Source organism: Tupaia chinensis, unplaced genomic scaffold (genome assembly GCF_000334495.1).
Source record: "Tupaia chinensis unplaced genomic scaffold, TupChi_1.0 Scaffold000088_1, whole genome shotgun sequence".
In the NCBI taxonomy this organism is placed as follows: domain Eukaryota; kingdom Metazoa; phylum Chordata; class Mammalia; order Scandentia; family Tupaiidae; genus Tupaia; species Tupaia belangeri.
Window position 1 is genome coordinate 5,509,578 of NW_006159550.1, and position 8,285 is coordinate 5,517,862.

The 8,285-nt window shown below is 44.1% G+C and overlaps 1 long non-coding RNA gene across 1 annotated transcript; it reads right to left on the reverse strand.

Moving 5' to 3' along the window:
• Window positions 1-3,763: 3,763 nt before the first annotated feature.
• On the reverse strand, window positions 3,764-7,978 carry LOC114006812 (uncharacterized). Its single transcript, XR_003548488.1, has 2 exons — window positions 5,421-7,978; window positions 3,764-4,785 (listed from the first exon to the last, which is right to left on the reverse strand). It is a non-coding gene; the product is annotated as an uncharacterized LOC114006812 (long non-coding RNA).
• Between the last annotated feature and the right edge of the window lie 307 nt (window positions 7,979-8,285).

Consider the following 8,285-nt stretch of genomic DNA (forward strand, 5'->3'; position numbering starts at 1 on the left):
CTAGCTTTCTTACTCTCACATGAGGTTTGTAGGCATTGTTAAAAAGAGTAAGTGAAGGAATCAATGTTCTCAGTTTACTACTGAGGAGCTATCTGGATACAGATTTATTTATTTATTTAGAGATTTTTGCTATAGGACACGTGCACTCACCGGAGAGACAGAGACAGAAAGCGAGAAATCACTCACCGGGGGAATGGCGCTGCCACAATCCCCTCTCCTCTATCCTCCTCTTGGGATCTTGGGCATGCATGTACATGTTTCCGGTGTGAGTTTTAAGCCTCCAGGTCTGGGACTTGAACTGCAGTCAACTGTGTGGGAGTCTAGCAATGTAACCATTATGCCATCTGCTGGTCTCGAGACATACTTTTAACCTATTTCTCATATGTAAAGGGTGACCAAAATTGTAAGGCTCACAGATTTCATGAAAATAAATTGAGATAGTGGATATAAAATTTTACACACATGCAAGATATCACAGGCAGAAAAATCTGATCATGCTTGTGGTTACTTATCAATTAACATTTACAAGAAAACTAGTCATTTAACTTCGACACATAAGAGTTGATCTACTATGTTTCAAAGTCTCGCTAACCCTTCCAGGTGGGATGGAGGGATGAAGAACAGAATTTATCGAATGCTATGGTGAACCTGTGTAAAGGACCCTGCAGGCATTTCTACTCCTTCTCCCTTGCCTGTCTCTCAGTACAGAGGCTGAGAAAGTTATATACTCATTTTCCTAGTCACTCTTGGAGCTAAGGGGGTAACTGGTTCTGGCCTTGGAAATCTAAGGAAAGTCTGTAGGGAAAAAGTATCTTCTCTTAACAAAGACGATAGTTCCTGTCCCATTCCAATTCCTTCACTTGCTCTCTTGAATCTGGCTGGGTAAGGATATAATGCTTGGAGCAGAGGCAGCCACCTGGAAACCATGAGGCAACAGGTCAGCATGCCATCTTGCAAGTATGACATCACCACATTCTAAGAACAGCAGAGTAAGGAGAGGGAAAAGTCTGGGGCCTTGATGAAGCTATTGAGTCAGAGGACATTCATCACAGGAATTCTGGAGTAGACAAGGACCATCCTCATGATTTAAGGAGCTGTTAGATTTTCTGGTACATGTAGCTATATCTTCACTGAAATTAGCAAAAATCACTGCTTTCCAGCAATACTTATCTGATTCCTTACAACGGTCCTATGAGAGGCCTTCCCTTTTGGAATGAATAGGATCTAAGAATGTAGTCAATTCTAGAATCCCAAACAGCAGAGCCCGAACTGGACATCAGTGAACCTAACTAGCTACTGCCTTAATGACCAGGAGGCTATTGCTTTTCTGTTCTGAATTGGAATAGTCAGGAAAAAAAAGGAAATGTCTGAGGCAGTGATGACGGATGAGCAAAGTCAGCAGTCTTTCATGCTTCTAATAGACGACAAAATATGAGGCTCATGACTTAGCAAATAATGAGGCCAAGACTGGACCCAAGGTCTTCTCCTCTATCACCATGCCCCTTTTCTCCCTCTACAGCGGGTAGGAGTGATTCGTCCTGTCCATGGCGGACTGCTTGACTATCTGAAATATATTAAATCACAGAAAAGAAAGTAGGGAAACCTTATACTGCATTTTGAAAGGACTTTGTCTTTTATGGAAGAAGTTAGACAAACTTTGGATTCACTTAGTAGGCATGATAAATTAGTAATGTGGCCAGTCTCCGACTCTCAGGAGGAAGAACTGAGCTACGGCCGCTTGCCACTCTGGTGTGTGCTGTCTGCATGACACCCTACGGTAACCACAAGACACAAAAAAAGGAAAAAGGAAAACTGTTTCAAATTGTTATGTTCGACACAAAACTCATTGAGCACATTGATGTCATCACAATAAGAAAAGGAAAACTGAACTACTGTAGAGCTTAGTCCAAGGAGTTGTAAAAATCAAAGAACGATTACAAGTGCGATTCAAGAATTCAAGTGGTTCTCGCTGCTTGAATTCTAGTTCAGAAGAGGGGAGAGTGCTCAACAAATTGCAGAGTTTTTTCCCAAGAATATACCTGGATGGACCCTGGCAATGTGCGGGCATGTATTCTTCCACCTGATGAATGAAAACAAGACAACTTCTCATGAGACAATAGTGCAGGCTACTTTTCGGTACCAACCTCATTAGCACTGAGATACCTGGGGTTGCCACAGTGCATATCAGGGGTTTCGAGAGCTGCACAGCAGGGGCACTCAGGAGGGAAGGGGAGGGAGTGCACAGGCAGCGCTGTGCTTTCAGGAAAAATGCTGTCCGTTCCCACCATGCTGAAATACAGACTCACTTCACGTTCAGTGCATTTCTAACATAATAAATATTGCTTTTACTTTCTCTGGGATTTGAGACTGGCCATGTTTACAATACATGGAATAATATGTGACCACAAGGATAGTTTTCTGATGAAAAACATAATTATCGAGGTAAAAAACACACTGCAATGCTTTGGGGAATAAGTGAAAAAAAAAAAAAAACAGAGAGTGACTAAGAAAGTGTTATTCTAGAACTCAGAAGAAACAACGTGAAGTCATGAAAAGGCTAAATAAAGAAAAGACAAACTGGAAGGACAGATAAGAAAACCAATTGTCTACACACAGAGAGATCCTTTGAGGAACAAAGAGAAGACAGCATAAAATCTCTAGATATTGCAGAGAAGATTTCTCTAAAGCTAGACATAGTCTGACGAATTAATAAAGCTCAAGGATGGAGCCAGCAGGTGGTACGGAGGTTAAGGTGCTGGATCCTACATGACTGGCTGCATGGTTCTAGTCCCAGACCAAGTGGCTTGAAAAGCATGCCAGACATGTGTTCATGCCCAAAACCCCAAGAGGAGATTGGAGGAGAAGGGATTGTGGCATGACCACCCCCGTTGAGTGATAACATCACTCACTTGCTCTGTCTGGTGAGTACACATGCTCTATAGCAAAAACCTAAAAAAATGTTCAAAGATAATGGAAATACTCTACAGAAACTTGGACAGAAAAACATATATGTTAAAACTAAGCCCAAATTAGTTTGCTATCAGACTTTTCTTCTAGAATACTAAATGTCATTTAAAATGTTTAAGCACAAAGACTATTGGTAAGCAATGAACTGTGTATATTCCAATAAACTATGGCAATGTAAAACAGCAATTGGTAGAGGCTCTTAGACATTCAAAGTCTCTTGAAAGTATACAACCCTAGTTCCCTTTCTGAAGAAAAGTAATTGGATACATTCTTCAGCTGACCAAAATATGAATCAAAAGAATTGATTCAGGTAAATAAGAAAATTTCTATAAAAAAATCCCCCATTGAGCAGTAAAATGGTTTATATTATTTTTTTCATAGAAGACCTTGTGGCAAAGCTCTGTAGAAGTTTGTACAAACACACATACTATAAAAATTCCTCTATGTTTTAATAAGTGCAGAAATTGACCTTTCAGAGCCTTGATTCCACATGGTGAAAAAGTCTATTAATCACCAAAATACATGAATTCTTTTCAACATACTAGGGGAGACCTAGATAGATGCTTGTCCTGTACAAAAGGAACAGTGTCCAATGTTGGAAAAGTGGCTTCCCAAGCTTATTTCCTAATTCCTTAAGGAGAGCTGAGCTCTACAAGGGTGGCTCCCTGTGGTCCCGAGGGTAAACCAGGTCATATCTGCTGGTGAGAGGAGGAGAACTGCTGTCTAAAAGTACAGAATGTGTGGCAAAGAGGTAGAGGGCTGGATTCCATGGCCACTGGAAACACCTCAACCACACCAGAATCCAGCACCTGACGGGACATTTCAATGGACATTAAGTCAGGTGGACTCTGTTCCCTGCATCCTTTGCTTCCAGGGATGCAGGCTGGCAGAGATGTTGGCTGATCCTCTACCCTGCTTCTCCTAAAACGGAAGCTTCCATCCTTTCATCCTCTGTACATTTGGGACCACTGCCTCCCCACTGTCCCTGTGCCCTGGAGATTCCAGTGTAGGTTTTTGCTTCCTTTGATTTCGACCATGCTGAATGGCTCTAGGAGCCTGAGCTTCTTCCCCAGAGGCATGTCTGCCATTCTCAGCATGGACATCTCCTTTCATGAGCACCGTGGTAAGACTCCCTGGACCACAGGCCTGTGATCCCGGAGGAGCTCAGCGGTGTCTCAATAAGGAAACTGAACGTTGTAGAAGCTCTGGAGTTGGTGCAGGTGGCCTTGCCCTCCACCACCGTCCCTGCAAAGATCATCACACAGCCCAGGAAGGCCTTGTATCCCAGGGCTGTTCTTGGATGTGGCGATGCCGCAGCTCTCCTCCTAAGTTACATTTCTCCTGGAGCTGCCAGTGCCACCACAGACCAAGGAATGAAGGCTATATGCTGCCATCTCCCCATCTGCCAGCAGCATCCTTGGCAACTTCTGAGGTGCCCCAGAGCGGCGAAGGCTCTGGGAGAGCATGGAGCACTGCTCTGGTGCCTCTCCAAGGGAAGCGTTCAGCTCTCGCTGATTGGCAGAACTGACGCTCTGGAACTGTCCCAGGAGCTCTAACTTCTGCCAACACAAAAGCAGCCTCTGGGCAGGAGAGGAGTCACCTAGGCCGCGGTGTGGGGGACCTGCCTTCTTCTTTTGAGGTCTCTCTGTCCTAGGAGTCTCTCCTTTGTTCAGAGGATCTCTTTTTCTTTGGAGGGTCTGAGGTATCCCGATACAGATTCATTCCTCTTCTTAAACGTCCCAGTCAGTTCACTGAGGCACGGAGTCAGAGAAGTCGCTGGTGCTTAGGAAGGATCCCATGTCCATGCTGGGAGATAATCTGCAAGATTGAGATTAAGAGGCAAGAGAGTCCCCAAGAACAGTGTTTGATGACAGAACAGCTGGGGTGTGGCTCACGGATGAGAGGAACCTGGGGATCCATTCTCTGGGGCCATGATATGCTTGCTGGATAGCTCTACTACATAGCCCATAGCCCATAGCCCATAGCCCATAGCCCATAGCCCATAGCCTTGCTTAGGCTTTTTTTTTTTTCGGGGGCGGGGGGGGGAGAGGTTTTTGCTATAGGCCACATGTGCTCGCCAGAAAGACAGAGAGCGAGACAGAGAGACAGGAAGTGAGAAATCTCCCTCCCGGGGGGGATGGCCACATTACAACACAATCCCTTCTCCTCCATTCTCCTCTTGGGATCTTGGGCACACATGCACATGCATCGGGCATGAGTTTAAGCCACCAGGTCCGGGACTCGAACCACAGTCGACTACCTGGGAGTCCAGCGACATAGCCATTACACCAACTGCTGGTCCCCTCCTGCTTAGACATTTTAAAAAATATGAGTAGGCAGTGCAATTTGATGTCAAAAAATCATTCTTAACAAAAGAGATATATAGGATAAATTATAAGAAAGTCATGGTTTAAAATTTTTAATTATGAGAAAAAAGGATAGAAAACACATACCTACATTTTAGATATGCTTCTATAAGAAATACATAATCATCCTTATTTATTCTCCCATTCGCACATTTGAAAAAGTTGTCAGCCTCTGTCCTAAGGAATGAGAAAACAAACTGAAAATCCACTTTTCTGATATCAGAACATTATTCCTTTTGATCAGGACAAGTATTTATTTAGATCTCACCTGGCGTGTTGAAAAGAATTTTAAGTGTTCTAAGGTGCTGCAGATTCTGTGATGACTGTACAAAAAGCCCTGACCTCATGGTGTCTCACGTGAGGTGAGCTGAGGTAGGGGGGAGAGCTGGGACTTAAAAATGATTAAACAGGATGCCAGGGAGCTGTAAGTGCCCTGCACATGTAAGACAGTAAGGCAGGTATAGGCGAAAGCTGTGAGAAGGTACAGTTTAATTTGGGAGCAACAGCTTTTTTGGCAGAGGAGATCACGTGCCCAGGGTGAGCATGCTGAATCCATTGGCTGCAGTGGGTGGGCTGGTGACCAGCCAGAGAGATTAGGCATGGGGAGCTGGGGACTCTGAGGGTCTTCAGGCCCTCGAAAGGACATCTACTCTGAGAGCGATGAGGAGCACTGAGGTGAGTAGAGGAATGCCATGCTATCACTCAGGCCACTACGCTGAGGACAGACTAAAGGGTCAAGGGCACAGTCAGGACACCTGTCAAGAGGCTACTGCAAAAAATCCAGGCGAGAGATGACAACTATTTGGGCTAGAACAATAAGGTCGGATTCTGGGTATTTACCAAAATCAGGGTCAACAGAATTTGCTATAGAGCATCTGAGGCAAGTGAAAGAAAAAGAAAAGAAGAATAACTCCAAGGTTTTAGGATGAGCAAGTGGAGTTGCTATTAGCTGATTCAACATGAACAAAAACAAAACCAAAAAGCTGAAGGGGGAGTGCATTTTGCTTGGTTGCATTTAGTGTTTATTTGCAAGGAAGGCATTAGTTGAGTTTGAGATGACTACTAGAGATCCAAATGAAGAGGTCAGCTATAGTGAAATACACAAGTGTGTGGTTCACGGGAGAACTCCAGGCTGGAGACATGAACATGAGAGTTCCCAAGTGGAGATGGAATTTAAAGCCATGGCCTGGAGGAGATCAGGAGACAGTGAGTATAGCTGAAAAGGGAATGGAGGGATAGCCCGGGCTCTGGGACAGTCCACCAGAAATGGTCCAGAGAGGAGCAGGAGGAGCATAGGAGACTGGGAAGAAGAAATGAGGCAGAAGGAGGGAAAAAAGAGGATGGTGCCTGAAAACCAAGTGAAGAACAAGTACCAACATGGCGGAAACGACCTAGCGTAAAGTGGGGACTGACGGCAGAGGAGCTGCCGAGTTACGCGGAACTCATGGCTCCTGGCCACAGCATGTTCATAGCAAATGTGGACCCAAGTTTGACTGGGGAGTGTTCAAGAGAGAACAGAGGATGGACCCTGGAGTTAGCATTGAGATTTGCTTTAAATAGAAGGGGAGAATGAGGTTTTAGTTAGCGCAATCAAGAAAGAATATTTTTCTCTTTAAAGATGAGCAAAATGAAAGAAGTTATAAAGGGGGAAAATAGAAGAGTTTTACTGGAATTGGGAAAATATAAGACTATCACATTTTTTTCCCAGGAAAAACAAACCACTAATTGGTGGAGTATTTTCAGATCTTTGGGCACTTTGCCTCTGACCACCATCTTTAAGGTCAGCATCAGGAAAAAACAGCTGCAGGTCATTGAAGAGAAGGAAAGATGTTTTCGGAGCAGTGTGACGACCACTCTGGCTTCCATTTATTTCAGTCTTACACACCACCAGCCTCCCAACTCTTCTCGACTTATCTTCTTTGGCACATCTTCTGTGTTTTTCCTCACTGCCTCCTTCTCCCTCCCCATCCCGGGATCAACCCTCAGAAATCCAGGGTCTAGCCACCCACTGAATTAAGACTCTTAAAACAAGTTTTGTGTGCTTCCAAGAAAATTTCTTTCTTAAGGAAAAACATAGTATTGCACATCAGCATGGTTTATTCTTCAGGATCAAGAGGTCACAAACAGTCAGACTTCCTGAGCCAATAAAAGAAAATTCTAACTCCAGCCTTCAGGGACCAGGAGGAGGGAAGAGTCATTCTCCTACAATTCTGAAAATGGTGATTTCTTAATCCATGCAGAACAGGGTTTGTATCAAACCTAATGAACACATTATATTAATCTGTCCCCCTACTGGACTCACACACAACCTCTGAGGATATTTAATTCTCACCCTTAGAGAAATTCAAAAGAAAATAAACATACAGAACATTTAACCTGACCTACCCCTGCCTCTGGCTGAACAACTTAAACTGAAGCCATTAGGTGGGACCATGCAAGGTATCTGACCTGGATTGCAGACTCCACACAGGGTGAGGGGAGACGTCATGGCAACTGATGACTGGGATCCAGCTTTCTTACTCTGTGAGAAGGGACTTGCAAAAATAAAAGGGAGGAAACTCTCAAGCATATGGAGCTGAATTAGAGTTTGAGTATGAGGGCCAGCCTGTGGCGTGGTGGTTAGGGTGGCTGGATCCCACATGGCTAAACACTCAGTTCAAGTTCTGGACCCAAAGGCTTGAGAAACATACCAGGCGCATGTGCATACAAGTCCCAACAGGAGAGAGAATTGGAGAAGAAATTTATAGATGGCCATTCCCCAAAGAGTTGGAGGGTACTTTCTTACTTTCCCTGTCTCTCTCTCTCTCTCTCTGTCCAGAAAGTGCATGCATCCTCTGGTAAATTGGAAAATATATATATAGTATCAGTTTAAATAGCTCTATGGATTAGAACTGGAGATTGAGAAACAAATATTGCTGTAAATGTGTGTGTATGAATGTCTGTGTGTAAGTG